Genomic DNA, 15,330 nt, shown 5'->3' with positions numbered 1-15,330 from the left:
GGTCGTGAGCAGACTGCAGTATTGCAGCTTTACCACTCTGCACCATGAGGCTCTCAACAGCTAACTGGTTCTAAGCTGACTAGCTAACATCAGCATACAAAAGCAACAGTTTAACTCTTTCTTGACTGAAGGATGATGCTTGCAAAAACCCAAGACTTTTTCTCATATACTGAAGTCATGAAGATTCAGTTTCTTGTGCAGATACTCAGACTTGCCCTTTGCAAGCTGCTTAGTGAGTGTGTCAGCAGCCATCTCCTCTGCCCTCGTTGCTACATCTGTCTCACAGAATGGCATTTGACAGCGATATGCTAGTTTCTTGCTTTGATGTTTTCGCTCTTGGATAAGGCAATGTAGGCCTGATTGTCTACAAACAAGATTATTGGCTTAGGTTTATCTACACACCAACATCTTTCAGCAGACAGATAATCCATTCAAGTTCACTTCATGCACTTGAAGCAGATATCTATTCAGTCTCCATAATTGATTTGGCAACTAGTATTTGCTTTTGGCTAGTCCAGCTGATCAGGCTATCGCCATAGGAAAACAGGTAGCCAGCCACTGGTTGACCTGTAGTCAGTTTTATTTTCACCCCAGTCAGAGTCCACATATCTAATTTGTCTTGAGTTGTCATGAGCTGAGATCTTTATTTTCAGGACAGCTGTTCCTTTGAAATATCTAACCAGCATATTTACAGCATTTCATTCATACTAACTTGGTGAATTTGGAGAGGAGAAACACTTAACATAAGACTCCAGCAGGCTTGGTATTGAATGAATGTCTTCTAACAAATCCATCACCAATAAAGCATTGAAAGGTTCTGGGGAGAGGGGGAAAGTTATCACTTTTGGACAGATAGTCACTAATATCCTTCAGTCAGTGACTTGTCTTGACTCAGATTAAAAACAGACTAAATACCTAGCAGGTTGTAATATTGTTTGAAAATAAGGAGAAAGGTAGTGGAGACATTCTGAATCTTTAAATTCATATTGCATCCCATCCCTCATTTTAAAAAATTCTCATGAGTTTCCTAAATATTCTGATGAATAGCTATTGTCCCAATAACTCTGAGAATTGTTTGAAGTTTTGATGTATGTTATATTCAGCACTGATTGACCAGTGACTGGGGCACGATCATCCTTCCTGCATCTTTATAGTTCACAGGGTTACACTGATACAAAGTTCTTCTACTTCTTCTTTTTGGCAGGGAAATGGAAGGAAGATTCCAGAAGTTGTTTAGCCTCTGGCCTTTATTTGGAACCAGGCTATTGTCCTTTGGTGGTTCCTTCTCCTTTAGCTGGTAATCAGGGACATATGATCCTTCCCTCTTTCTCTGTGACATCCCAATAACTGATTCTATCAATAGTGCTTCTTTTGTGAGCTTTTGGATCTAATTCACTATGATTTTGCTTTAAGTGCTAATTCACTGTTGTGAGGGACAGTTTTCCACCACCCAAGTGATATTTACCATATTTAACCACTTTTGGTTTCTATGTAACTTACTCCCAAGAAAAGGGGGGGAGAGAATTTAACCTACTTTCACAGACAGAACTCTGAATGATCTCTAAAACCTTCATTCCTGTGTAAATACCGAGTAAAGTTAGAGTAAAGACCTGTAATTATCAATTTCTGTCAAAAGGCATAGACAATTCTTAGCAAGGTGAGCACCAGCTTTGATTTCAGTAGTAAATGCAATGGTCTTTCTTTTGAAGTTATGAATTTAGAAGCAGAATGCAACACTGACTACTTCACTGAAGCAAAGATCTGTGCAATGGAGAAACCTATGACTAAGATGGAAAGGGAGGTTGAGAATGGTTTGGATAAATCAATAAACAATTAAAAGTATCACCTCACTTGCTATGTGTTTCTTTAAAATATTGGACAAGGTATCTAGCCAGCATCTTTACAGCATTTCAGTTATAATAATTTGGTGAATTGATAGAGGAAGTTCCCCCACAACAAAGCTCCATCCCTAACTAGTATGTACCATCTTCAAAATATTGATTAGCCAATAATCAGTCTTAAGGTATTATTATTATTATTATTATTATTATTATTATTATTATTATTATTATTATTATTATTATTATTATTATTATTATTATTATTATTATTATTATTATTAAAGAAGAATCACCTCATCCCGGCCAATACCAGGCTATAGGCAATGTACAACAAAAGTTACACATAAAATCAATAAAACCAATAATTTAAAACAGTTGCAACTCAATTAACATGTTTTATAGTGTGCTGTAATTCTGCTTTCCAGGCATTGGGAACATTAAGAATAAGACCGCCCTCTTTCTGGCGGGAACATTCTACTCAACAGCTAATTGGTTCTAAGGTAACTAGTTAACATTAGCATACAGAAACAATGGCTTAACTCTTTCATGGCTGAAGGATGACACTTGCAAAAACCCAACAGCTGGTTATCAGGCTCTTTATTATGCTCTTTATTATGACATTTATTCTAGGGTTCTCACAATGAAGTTCTGACCCCTTCTAAACCCGTTGACTTCAATGAGTTTAGAGGAGTGTATCTCTGCTTAGGACTGCACTATCAGCCATGTTGTTGTGAAGCAATTCTGGGACTATTAAACCCTAAACTACTGCCAGTCCTGTGAGGACTTATCACTGCAATCTGAAACATGGCTTAGACAGCAGCACAGAATGCTGCTGTGTAATTGTGGCTATATTTCAAACTTAAACTTTGTGTTCCAACTGCAGTAGAATTCTGGATATAAGATCATAAGAAGAGCCCTGATGGATCACACCAATGGTCCATCTAGTTCAGCAGCCTGTCTCACATAGCAGCCAACCAATTCCTTTGGATGGCCAACAACAACATAGAGGCTGAGACCTTCCGCTGATGTTGCTTCTTGTCTCTGGGATTCAGAGGATTAAATTTGGAGTTTCCCCTCAGTCACCATGGCTAGTAAGCATTGAAAGACTTATCATCCATGAATCTATCTAATCCACTTTCAAAGCTCTTTATCCCTCTGGCCATCACTACATCCTCTGGCAGCAAAGTCCACAAATGGGTATTCCTCAGTGAATAACAGTGGAAGAAATGCATTTTTAACAGAAGTCCAGTACAATTTCCACTCTTCACCAGAAGAAAAGATGAAAGGAAAATTAAGCTATCAAAACCCCAGATAAATTCAAAGTCAGCTATTCTCATTCTGAGAAATACACACCCATATTGGTCAGTGCCGTCTATGTACAGCAAAAATTGGATTTCCACTCTTTCTGTGGTGTCAATTTGCCCCCCCCCCCAAAGTCAGAATAAAGAGACGGACACAATTAGATTGGTGAAACTATGGGCCACTTTATTAAATAATACAGCAACGGCAAGGGCAACCGAACTGCGGCCAGGTCAGGGCCAGGGGTCTCCTCAAACCGCTCCCCTGCCTTTTCCAGCGGGCGAGAGACCCGGCCCCCCAGCCGGAGCTGTGAGCCACAGCTCATGTTAGGCAGGCCCAGCAGGGAGGCTCGCACTGGAGGGCCCAAACACCAGACACGAGTCTCAGCGAAAGGCACCCATCCAATCGAGTCTCCAGGACAGTCTGCATTCACAAACCTTGGGCCACACCAAAGGTTGATCCTGCCAGACCCCTAACTCCCCAAAAGGGGGAGGCTAACTGGTCCTCCCCAGGCCACATGGTGCCATAAACCCCGTAAAACCTGCCCTAAAAGTGACCAAACTCTACCACGGCACCAACCCAAAGCCAATTCCTCAATCCACTGATATGCTATGCAGGGTAGGCAAAAAACACCCCCCAGTCACCAGCCAAATAGCCGGGGAGTAAAAAATTCCTACCCGGCCCCTCTAAAAAGAAGCGACCAGCAATTGCCTACATAACAAACAGGGCGGGCCAAAAACGCCGAGAGGACTGCCGAGCCAGCAAACAGGGCTTCAATAGCAGCGTTGAAGCCCCGCCCCCTCAAGACACGCTCAAAAGCGCGCCGAAGAGTCCGCTCTCCCTCCGGGCGGGCAAAATCTCCCCTGCAGCCACGCCGCGATGCGACGGGCTGCAGGAGGCTCCGTTCATCACAATTCGCAACAAATGAATTTGCTCTAGGTTGATTCAAAATTGTCCTTGTATTTGCAAACTTCTCATCAAGCTATTTTTTTAATTTAATGTTTCCAAGAATATTTGCTGATTTGTAACTTTAGCACATGTACATTGCACATGGTGATCCTTGTAATTATAGCTCCAGCTTCTGCCATGAAGGTGCTTGGAAGCTTAACTAACTCCCTACCAAACCAACACTCCAGGAACAAGACAAGTTCACATCTGAACAGGAGACCAAACCACATGCAAGAAAGAAAATGGAGAGGAGTGATCCAAACTCAAGATTGATCAGTGAGTTTTAGAAAAAGTAAGGACTTACCATCTGCACATGCATTACAAAGCAGGAGGTTTCATAGTTTCACTAGCATAAACTTGAATGTCAGAGAAAGCTGCCTTAAGAGTAAGGGGATAACATTTTCTTAAAAGTTACCTGGAAGCCTGCTGACCAGGCAACTTGTTTTCACATTCTGAGACAGAGATGAAGCCCTGGGAGAAATGACGCTTGATTCATAATTCATCTGAGCATCATGAGCTGGACCAAATTTGTCTTCTAACCCACTTAATTGCAAATTTCAGCAACAAATGAATGTCATGAACACCCTGATGATGAGGGCAGATAGGATGGGTTTGTCAGGTGGGGGGACTGTGGCCACTTAGGGTTGCCAGTCCAGGCTGGGAAATTTTTGGAGATTTGAGGGTAGAACCTGGGGAGGGCAGGGCTTGAAGATGGGAGGTGCCGTGGTGGGATATACTGCCATAAGGTCCACCTTACAAAGTAGTCATTTTATTCAGGGAAACAAATGTCTGTCATCTGGAGGTCAGTTGCAATTCCTGGAGATGTCAAAGCCCCACCTTGGCAGCCCTATGTAGGCTGCCCAACAGTCTTCAGAAGGTGAATTATTAGAGTCAAGTGAGTCTGAGACTGGTTGAGACTAAGATGGGAGATTGCAAGCCCCACATACACTTCAAGGGTAGAAAGAGATGGTGATGTGATTCTGTATTTTGGAGAGTGTGTGCTTTTGTATAGTAATTGTACAGGACACACTGATTGAAAGTTAAGGACACAGATGGTTCTGAAATTTGCTTTCTCTTGAAAAATTGATCTAGTTGTCAAAACTTTTTAAAGTATTTGCAAATAACTAAGTTTCAGTCCCATCTTAAAAAAAAAAACCCTTATTTTTCACCATCTGTGGTAACAATGCTTTAAAAATAAAATTTAGAACATTTATTTCATAAGGAAGCCTAGTAATTTGGAGAAACTTCCTCCAAAGTAACAGGATACGAGCAGAGGTTTAAAATTTGTTTGTTTGCTTGCTTGATTTACTTACTTTATTTAGAGTCTGCATTTGGCTGAGACTCTAGGCACACTATGAGCTTTAAAAACAATGCAATGAAACAATAGAAGATATGCAATATATCGTGCAATAAGAATGGATTAAAAATTAGAAAACAATATAAGCTACTACGAAGAGTCTGATAAAACCTCCCTGACTTTTTTTTTTTTTTTTTTGCTGCCGTTAAAAGTGCAACCTTATTCCCTTTATGTGTGTGCTCTCCTGAACAATTCCATTTTAATACAGCCCTGTTCCCATTATTAAACTGCCTTCCTGAACAATTCCATTTTACACTGTGGGATGGTAAAAATGTAGGAGACTTCCTGATCTCGTCAGATGGACTGTTCCACCAAGTGAGAACACAACAGAATCTGGGTATGGGCAGCTGCTGATCTTTGCAAGAGAGGTAGTCCTGTGAACCCTAGGTCATGAGAACTTCCAGAAGGATATTCCATAGGGACAATAACCAAAACATATAAAGCAGACAGATGGAAATCTTCAACATGTCACTGTGGCCACATAGGAGAAAGTAATTTTAAAAGTATGATGGGAGTAAGGTTTTATTATGACAATTCTAATTCAAGAAGCATTAAGGTAGATGCTGAGCTGATATAATTTAGTACACCTCCCAGTAATTTCAGGGGTGTGTGTGATATGCAAATGAGTTATGCAAATGAGTTGTGCTAATGAGCTCCAGCACCTCTTTTTCTACTAAATGATCCCTGTTTACTTGGAAGGAAATCATTTCAGTGATATTTATGTGTAAATCATGGGGGTAGTTGGAGATGAGAAGCTTCAGGTCTAGTTTGTCATAAATCTTTTTGGTGTGATACCCTGTGTAAGGGACTGGACTGGATCTGGTTGTTACTTTTATACAGGGGTTTTTTGGGGGGGGGTTGTAGAAAAAGCCCAGCAGGAACTCATTTGCATATCAGGCTATACCCCCTGATGTCACTATTATGGGTGATTAGAGAGGTCAAGGGTTTCCATGTTCTGGTGAGGTACAGGCAGACAAAAGTGCCTGTACCTCAAAATAATGACTTTGTAAATTTCAGCACCTTGTACTAGAACTGAAACTGGAAATTAATTCATGTGCAATGGAGGGACTGAAGAATGAGTGCAATATGCACACTCCACCTAGCTCCTTTTAGTACTCCAGCTGCCATACTAGAGGAAATTTCTGAATTGTGTCCAGAGGCAAACCCATGTGATATATGATGCAAGCATCTAGTGTTGTGGCTACTGTGCATCAATCCACAATGCCAGATTGGTCAGGTCAAGATAGGAAGTCATCTTCCAGGCTAAATGAACGAGGAAGAATGAATTTTCCTCAGAAAAACTTGCGTCTCCAGCAGTATTGCAGGTTCCAGGATAACCCTTATACACTTTACTAAAGATAGGCATGAAGTGCATTTTTGCAGTTGAAAGTGGATGAACCATGAACTGAAATATAAACCAATAGGCCAGTTCACAGACCAAAATGGTTTGTATTGGTTCATGTGCCATTTAAAGCTTAAGTCCCTGCTTTCTGCTGGCCATGGCTTTTCATGGCCAGCAGAAAACGGGGTGAAATGCCTCCCAACCATCTCACCCCCTGCTTTTTGCTTCTGCCAAAAGCTCTGGCAAGCAGAAAGCTGGGGGTGAAATGGCTTGGAGCTACTTAAACCTGTTTTCTGCTCTTCACAAAATGCCATGAACCTTATCCAAATTCATGGAAATTCATGGTATCTCTTCATTTCACGAACACTGCTTAGCAAACCACAAACTGGCCAAAATTTGTGATGAACTTTAGTTCATAAGCCAGCTTAGGGCTTTTTTTGTAGCAGGAACTCCTTTGCATATTAGGCCACACACCCCTGATATAGCCAATCCTCCTGGAGCTTACAGTAGGCCCTGTACTAAGAGCCCTATAAACTCCTGGAGGATTGGCTACATCAGGGGTGTGTGGCCTAACATGCAAAGGAGTTCTTGCTACAAAAAAAGCCGAATCGGCTCATGCCTATCCCTACATTTCATTGAGCAATGCAAGCTGACAGTGTAGGGTTGCAAAGTCCACTTAAAAAAAAATCTGGGGACTTTGGGGGCAGAGCCAGGAGACATTGGGGGTGGAGCCAGGAACAAGGGTGTGACAAGCATAATTGAACTCCAAGGGAGTTCTGGCCATCACATTTAAAGGGACAGCACACCTTTTTAAATGCCTTTCTTCCATAGGAAATAATTAAGGATAGGGGCACCATCTTTTGGGGCTCATAGAACTGAACCCTCTAGTCCAATCGTTTTGAAACTTGGGGGGTATTTTGGGGAGAGGCACTAGATGCTATACTAAAAATGTGATGCCTCTACCTCAAAAAATAGCCCCCCCAGAGCCCCCAATACCCATGGATCAATTCCCTATTATTCCCTATGGGAATCGTTCTCCATAGGGAATAATAGAGTGCCCAGTAGACATTTCCTTCCCCCCACACTTTCTAAAGGGGGGGAGGGCCTCCAAACCAGGGAATCTCCTGCCCCCTCCCTCTCTCTCACACACAAATACTTACTAGATCTTCTTCCTGCAGAACTCTACTTGCTGTGAAAATTAAAGCAAAAGAAAGGGAGGGGCCGTTCTCCATGGAAACTGTTACTGACCCTTTCCAATGAGGCCCTTCCTGTTTCCTGTTTCCTGCGCAGCCTTAAAGGCACACATTTTACAAACAGATCAGGAGCTCTACAACTACATGATGCCTACATGCATGTTCTCCCCCCTTCCGGATTTTTGGAGAGCGGGGGAGGAGGCTGCAAATTCAGGGGTCCCCCACCAGGGCGGGAGGTTGGGAAGCCTATGGCAGTGCAGTAAGAGAAGAAAATATCTTTTATACGGCCCAAATGTCTTCTGTCGGAACGTGCACATTTTCACATAGCTCAGAGCTGGCTGTTCTTTAGTTTGCTCCAAAGACATCAGGGGGGAATCAAAATGAAACATGCACTCACTTTGTCTAGTTGTTTAAATAAGGCCTCTGTGACTGTCAGTCTGGATTTGTTCTGTTTTTCTGATTAGCTGTCCATCCCGAATTTCCAGAGTGAATGAATAGCTGACTATTTTCTCAAGAGAATCAGTCACAGCAAATTCTTAGAGGCTCACTTTAGAAATTACTATGATCACCATGTATCTCTACAAATGCTTTCCAGGGTAAACAGCAGCTTCTCTTAAGGGCATAATTCTCATCTTTGCCGACGATTAAAGTTTAAGATTCTGGCACCTTAACAACTGACCTTGATGAATGTTTTCAGTGGCCTGTCACAGGACTGAAAGAGCGTTGGACATGAAGCAATTATTTAGTGATGGCCATCAGGATGAATATTCACCGAAAGCAGAGCAAGTGCAAAAAAATGTAATCATAAAGTCAGATTTTGATTTACATGTGTCCGCTGTTCTGCACTTTAAGTTTCCCTTTTCAATTTCCGTCAGCTGGAAATACACCAAAGGTAAAATTTAAGACTTCACAGTAAAATTGTATCTTGGCAAGGTTATCATATAAAAGATGAAGGCCTGGAGTTTAATGTCAAATCAAATCAGAGCATATTTAACATTGAATTTGTTATAAATGCTGTTCGCATTTTGCTACTAAGCTTGTTTCCTAGCTTAAAGAGCCAGCATTTCTTAGTGCCATTTCCAAGAGCCCCTGACTCCCTCCGGTCATTGTTTATCAATGGCACAGCCCTGTCAAAGCCAAGCACTTTTTACCTGCCTTAAGCACATGAAGCTGCTGCCTGTGGAGTCAGACCCTTGGTCTATCAAGGTCAGTATTATCAGCTCTGACTGGCAGCAACTGTCAAAAGCCTTTCAAAACCAGAAGATTTTCACATTAGCTGCTACCTGATCCTTTTACCTGGAGGTGATGGACGACTGAACCAGAGACCTTCTGCATAGCAAGCAGACGCTCTACCACTATGTCACTACTCCACTTGACTTCATTGAAAGATAGATAACATTGCATATTGTTAACCAGGGGGTGTTTTGGGGGGGGGAAGGTGCTGGAACTCTCAAAAGGGAAATGAAGGAGCAATACCCAAGTGCCCCTCATTAACGTTTAAACGGTTTTTGAGAATTTTGTTTCCACAAAGAGGTTCTGGAACTCTATCCCAGGGCATTGTCCCCCTGCCCCCCCCCCAGAAAAAGCCCTGCTGTTAACTATCTTTCAGTGAAGTAAAGTGGAGTAACAGCTCAGTGGTAGAGTATCTGCTTGCTATGCAGAAGGTCCTTGGCATACAACTTGTACTTAAGTTTGTTTGGACTGTGTTCTTGATAAACAGCCGTCCCAGGAAACAAATGCCAAGCAGGAGAAATATGATGCAGCTATCACCCTTTCAGCGATGTGATTTTTTTAAAACCAGTGTGAAGATTTAAAGATACCAATTCACCTAAGAAGTAGCCAAGTGTCTATCAAATTGTACCCTGAGCAGTGTTTCTCAAAGAAATTGTTTCATGTCTTTTGGAAGTTTTATATGATAAAGGGCCAGCTGCTCACAAGCAAGCACATCCGTCCACCCACCTTCTCTTCCTGTGCTGCTTCACTAGCATGGGTACAACAGACATGCAAAAGCAGAGAGTGATGGAAAGGCGATCAATTGTGTCAGGAATAAGGGAATGTCGGTCCTTTATCTGGGGCATCTCATCAGCCTAAGAAGAGCGGAAATGTGTCAATCATGTAAGTGCACAGTTTAGATCAAGACGATGCAGAAAGGACAGAGAGGATTTAATCCTAGACCCACCCAATTTTACCAATCTATACTGGCCCACCCATGCTGCTATTTAAAGGGGCGAAAGACAGGCACCTGCCATTTCTCTGTCTTCTTTAAAGGGCTATAACAACATCCCCCATCTGTTTGGAACCGAAATAATTTTAACTGCATATGACAGCGATTTACCCTTCTGCACCCAACATTTGAGCTTCACTGCTGAGCGGTGGTCCTCCCCTATGCAATTTTTGAATACAGTCTGGGTTTATTCTCCAGCTTTTCCATTCTCTCCTGAGACACTGGAAAATCTAACCCAGGGGTTTCCTCTCTGTGTGTGTTTCAAGAAAAGGTGAACAACAGCACATTTCAAAAAGTTTCCATAGCCTCGGACTCTATAATAAATCTATGCCAGTTTCCTATATTCCACCGAATTTTCATCTGTAATGACATTTTTTTGTTTTTGCCTTTTATCATTGAATTGTCCTTTGCAACAGACCATCTCATTTATCAATCCCAGGCAATCAGTAAGGATTTAACACACTCTCGCTGTTGAATGGCCAAATGCAATGTAACAATCTGACGTTTATTTGTATTTTACAGAACATTAAGATGGTTTGAGAGATCAAGCTGCTTTCCCCTCTCCTATTCCTTTGCTTTTCATGCATGCACCAATTTGGACTTAGGTTGCAACCAGATGGCTCTCATTGTGAGAATCAAAAACATTGCTTCGATTCTTGCTCTCCATAAACTCAAACGTGCCGTTGACTTTGGGCTCCGCTGATTTCCCATTCACCCATGTTCTTATCTGCATGGACTGATTTCTTGCCATGAGCATGAGGGTTCCCAGAAGAAACAGATGTCTGTCTTTCCACAGACACTTTCTGTATTCTTTTTTGCTGCACCCAAGCTATCCATAACTCTTGACTCAAGAACAGGTTCATTTTGTAGCCTGTACGTGAGATGCTAACAGCGCCATTTTGAATTCTGCCACTTTTATTTTTTGTTCTGTAGTTTCAAGTTTATCTTCATGCCCATAAGGAACAGAAACCTACTTTTGTTTGGAGGAAAAATCATCACTGAATTGACTTATGCACCTGATACCAAATTCTGAGATTCCCGCCCCCCCCCCCCCCATGCTGCAGCAGAATCATGGTTATAAATGGTAACATATGAAATTCTGTAAATGAAACTTTAAAGCAGGGGTGGCCAAACTTGCTTAACATAAGACCCACATAGAATAAATGTCAGTTGTTTGAGAGGCACAAGACAAGGAAGGAAGGAAGGAAGGAAGGAAGGAAGGAAGGAAGGAAGGAAGGAAGGAAGGAAGGAAGGAAGGAAGGAAGGAAGGAAGGCAAATAGATGGGAGAGGGAGGAGAGAGGGAGAGGTGGAAAGAAGCAACTTTAAATGCATTCTCCAAGCCACCGTCTAGTTTGGCTGGAAGAGGTGATTTAAGGAGAGAAATGCCTTCTTGAAGCTGGCTGACAGGGCAGTGGGGGTTTCAAGAGCCACACAATATGCATGAAAGAGCCACATGTGGCTCCCGAGCCACAGTTTGGCCACCCCTGCTTTAAAGGGAAGGAGAGGTAACCAGTCACTAAGTAGTTCTTGGTGGAACAAAGGTGGGAAAAGCTGCGAAGTTTAGGGGTGCTTTGATATAGTGTCCCCTCCAAAACACTACATAATTAGATTTTAGCATTGCAATCAGTAACGGTGTGATCCATTTGGAGGAAAAAGCGATGTATAAAGCTTCTTTTGGAAAGGACCACATCTGTTTGTCTGTCTATTATTTATTTATTTAAATGTTTATATCCCACCTTTCCTCTTGGTTCAGTTAGCATTAGAATTACTTTCACAACTTGAGAATGCTCCTGAATCCAGTGCTGCTTCAGTCTGTCCAGGTCATGACAATGACTAGGACTACTTTTCATCAGCTTTTGTAGGAATGCCAGCAGCTCCCATTCCTGGAGAAAATGGACCACCTGGGTTCAGTCCTTCCTGCCTTAGGAACCTTGTAAGGCACTCAATGAGAAACTTCCATTGGTTCAAAATATAGTCCCTAGATTGCTAACTGGCGTATATCATATGGAGCACAATAACTCCTGTATTACTTCGTTTCCACTGGTTGCCTATTCAATGCCCTTGGTCCAGTTCATTGATTTTTAACCTTTAAATCCCTAAACTTAAAATCTTGCAATTGCACTGGGAACTACCTGGAGCTGAGGACCCCCTTGCTGAAGCAAGGACAAAAAGAGGAGGAAATGTTGCACCTTCACAGAAAAAAGGAAGCCTACCATGTAGATCATATCTAGATTTCATGCGAACTTGGTAGTCTGCTTCTGGAAGGAACTTGTCTACCTGAAGGAGGAACAACAGTAAGAGCAGCAGTGGTAAGAAGACCCTAAAGGTATGTGAAACATCTATTTACTAATCAGCTAATTTGCCATGTCTTTCATTGATTTTGTAAGTCATCTTGAAGATTACACATGGTAGAAAGTTGGGATACCATTTTATCAACAGACAATAAAACGTCTGGCAGTGAGATATGTTAAGTACCACCACCTGCTGTACAATGCCATCCAGAGAATCAGGTCAGCCTCAGAAACTTTGCATTCCATCTGAGCAGGATCATAGCCAGGGGGGGCAGACATAGGGACGGTACCCCTTGTAGAATCTGCAACACCCCCACCCCATTTTCCCCAATCTTCCCTTTCAGTGAAGGGGAAGATTAGGGAAGATTGGGGGGGGGGGCGCTGCAGATTCTATAGGAGGCACCGCCCCATCCCCCCGTCCCTCCCACCACGTTGGCTATAGCCCTGCATCTGAGTATCAACAGGTGGGCTCATGACACAGAGTATTTTTAGATGTGCCTAAGTGGTAGAATGCTGTTCTATAAAAAAAACCCCACTTGACCCCATTGCTGCTTATATTCCAATAAATAGCATAATTGAATTAATTTGGTGGGCAGTTGGACTCAGTGGGTAGCTGAGCTCTTAGGTGCTATGGTTATAGTTATGTCACAATGGTATTCTGACTGCTTTATTGTTTTCAGATTGAGAGGCCATGAACATTATTTTCCATAAACTGGTGCTTGGGGGGAGGGGGCAACAGTGGGAGGTCTTCTAGTGTCCTGGTCCCAGTAGTGGACCTCCTGATGGCACCTGGGGTTTTTTGGCCACTGTGTTACAGAGTGTTGCATTGGAGGGGCCACTGGCCTGATCCAACATGGCTTGTCTTATGTTCTTATGAAAAGAAAGCAAGTGTGGAGTAGTGGTTAGAGTGTCAGCCCAGGCCCTGGGAGACCCATGTTTGAATTCACATTCCATCATGGAAGTTTGTGGAGTGACCTTGGGCCAAACACTTTTACTTAGCCTAGCCTACCTCTCAAGGTTGTTGTCTGGAGGTTTAAATGGAGGAGGAGAGAGTAATATTGTAAACTTCTTTGTCTCCCTACCGGGGAGGAAAATGGGGTATAAAAATCAATGCAAACACTTTTAATCCCATTCCATCCCAGCAGAGACAGTTAAGCAGGAGCTTAACTTTTGTGTTGAAATCGTCATGTTGAACTCTGACTGGGTTGGCCCAGAAGCTATGTTAAAATATTTACGTAGCCTTAAATTTTTCAAATATTCTACATTTCATTATTTTGCCAACATTTGCTCTGCCGGGGGCTTTGGGAAAGGGGATCATTTTCATGCACATTCAAATAAATGTTTTCAAACACTTAAAACGTTGCGTTAACCAGCTCTTAATTGAAAACACTCCCCAAGTGAAGGTGTGACACGCAAGCAGCTGTTCTGTGCAGAGCAGTGACACAGTGACTTGCTCCAGCTAATTAATTAGAACACCTGGAGTATCTTTTGGAGCAAACCTGGAAACAAAATACTGGAGATTAAGTTTTCAAGCTACTGGTGGTCCCCAGCTAATCTCTTTCAGGTGTAAACCCATGTGTATGTGGAAAGCAAAATCTGACCCATTCCTTCGAGACAGGAGGTCTTTGGGCTAATAACTGCAGCATGTCGTTTCCATAAAATTTACAAGGCTGCCTTTAAATTTTAGTAGTGGCAGGCCTGTAATAAATGCCAATGAGGTCCATCAAAATGAGCATTTTTGTGTTTCCCCATAAAAACAGATCAACCTTTTTCACAGACTCCATGCAAATGAATTTGTACAATTATGCCACGTATCTTTGGCAGAGAAGGCCTTCTTACTCTAAAAAATCAACATGCTAAGTCATAAATGCGGGGAAAAATAAACACTGGGACATAATAAAAGGCAGCTACAGCTGGATTAAATGGTTCTGTCTTGAATTCAAATGCCAATATTGTAGCACAAAGTTTCTACCAGGGGAGGCTTTTATAGGAGGGGGAGTACATTGCCTTCAAGTTTCCCAGTTCTATCCATCTTCTGCCTGTCTACCTGCCTTTCTTCCTATCAGTCCGTCCACCCACCCACCCATCCATCCAGTGTTTTTCTTCTTTAAAAGTGGATGTTGGTACAATAACAATAAAGTGGATGTTGGTACAATACCATTGCAGCAGTTTCTACCAATTCCCCCCTCATGATTTGGGAGAGCCCTCAAAAAAGGTACCAATACTGGGGTGTGAACTGGCAGAGACTGACCAAGAGAGAGATCTTGGGGTCATGGTAGATAACTCACTGAAAATGTCAAGACAATGTGCGTTTGCAATAAAAAAGGCCAACACCGTGTTGGGAATTATTAGGAAGGGAATTGAAAACAAATCAGCCAGTATCATAATGCCCCTGTATAAATTGATGGTGCAGTCTCATTTGAAGTACTGTGTGCAGTTCTGGTCGCCGCACCTCAAAAAGGATATTATAGCATTGGGGAAACTCCAGAAAAGGGCAACTAGAATGATTAAAGGGCTGGAACACTTTCCCTATGAAGAAAGGTTGAAATGCTTGGGGCTCTTTAGCTTGGAGAAACGTCGACTGCGGGGTGACATGATAGAGGTTTACAAGATAATGCATGGGATGGAGAAAGTAGAGAAAGAAGTACTTTTCTCCATTTCTCACAATACAAGACCTTGTGGGCATTCGATGAAATTGCTGAGCAGACAGGTTAAAACCGATAAAAGGAAGTACTTCTTAACATGTGGAATTCACTGCCACAGGAGGTGGTGGCGGCCACAAGCATAGCCAGCTTCAAGAGGGGGTTAGATAAAAATATGGAGCAGAGGTCCAT

Source organism: Heteronotia binoei, chromosome 21, assembly GCF_032191835.1.
Source record: "Heteronotia binoei isolate CCM8104 ecotype False Entrance Well chromosome 21, APGP_CSIRO_Hbin_v1, whole genome shotgun sequence".
NCBI classification, from domain to species: Eukaryota; Metazoa; Chordata; class Lepidosauria; order Squamata; family Gekkonidae; genus Heteronotia; species Heteronotia binoei.
Note: the sequence above shows the minus strand (reverse complement) of the source record.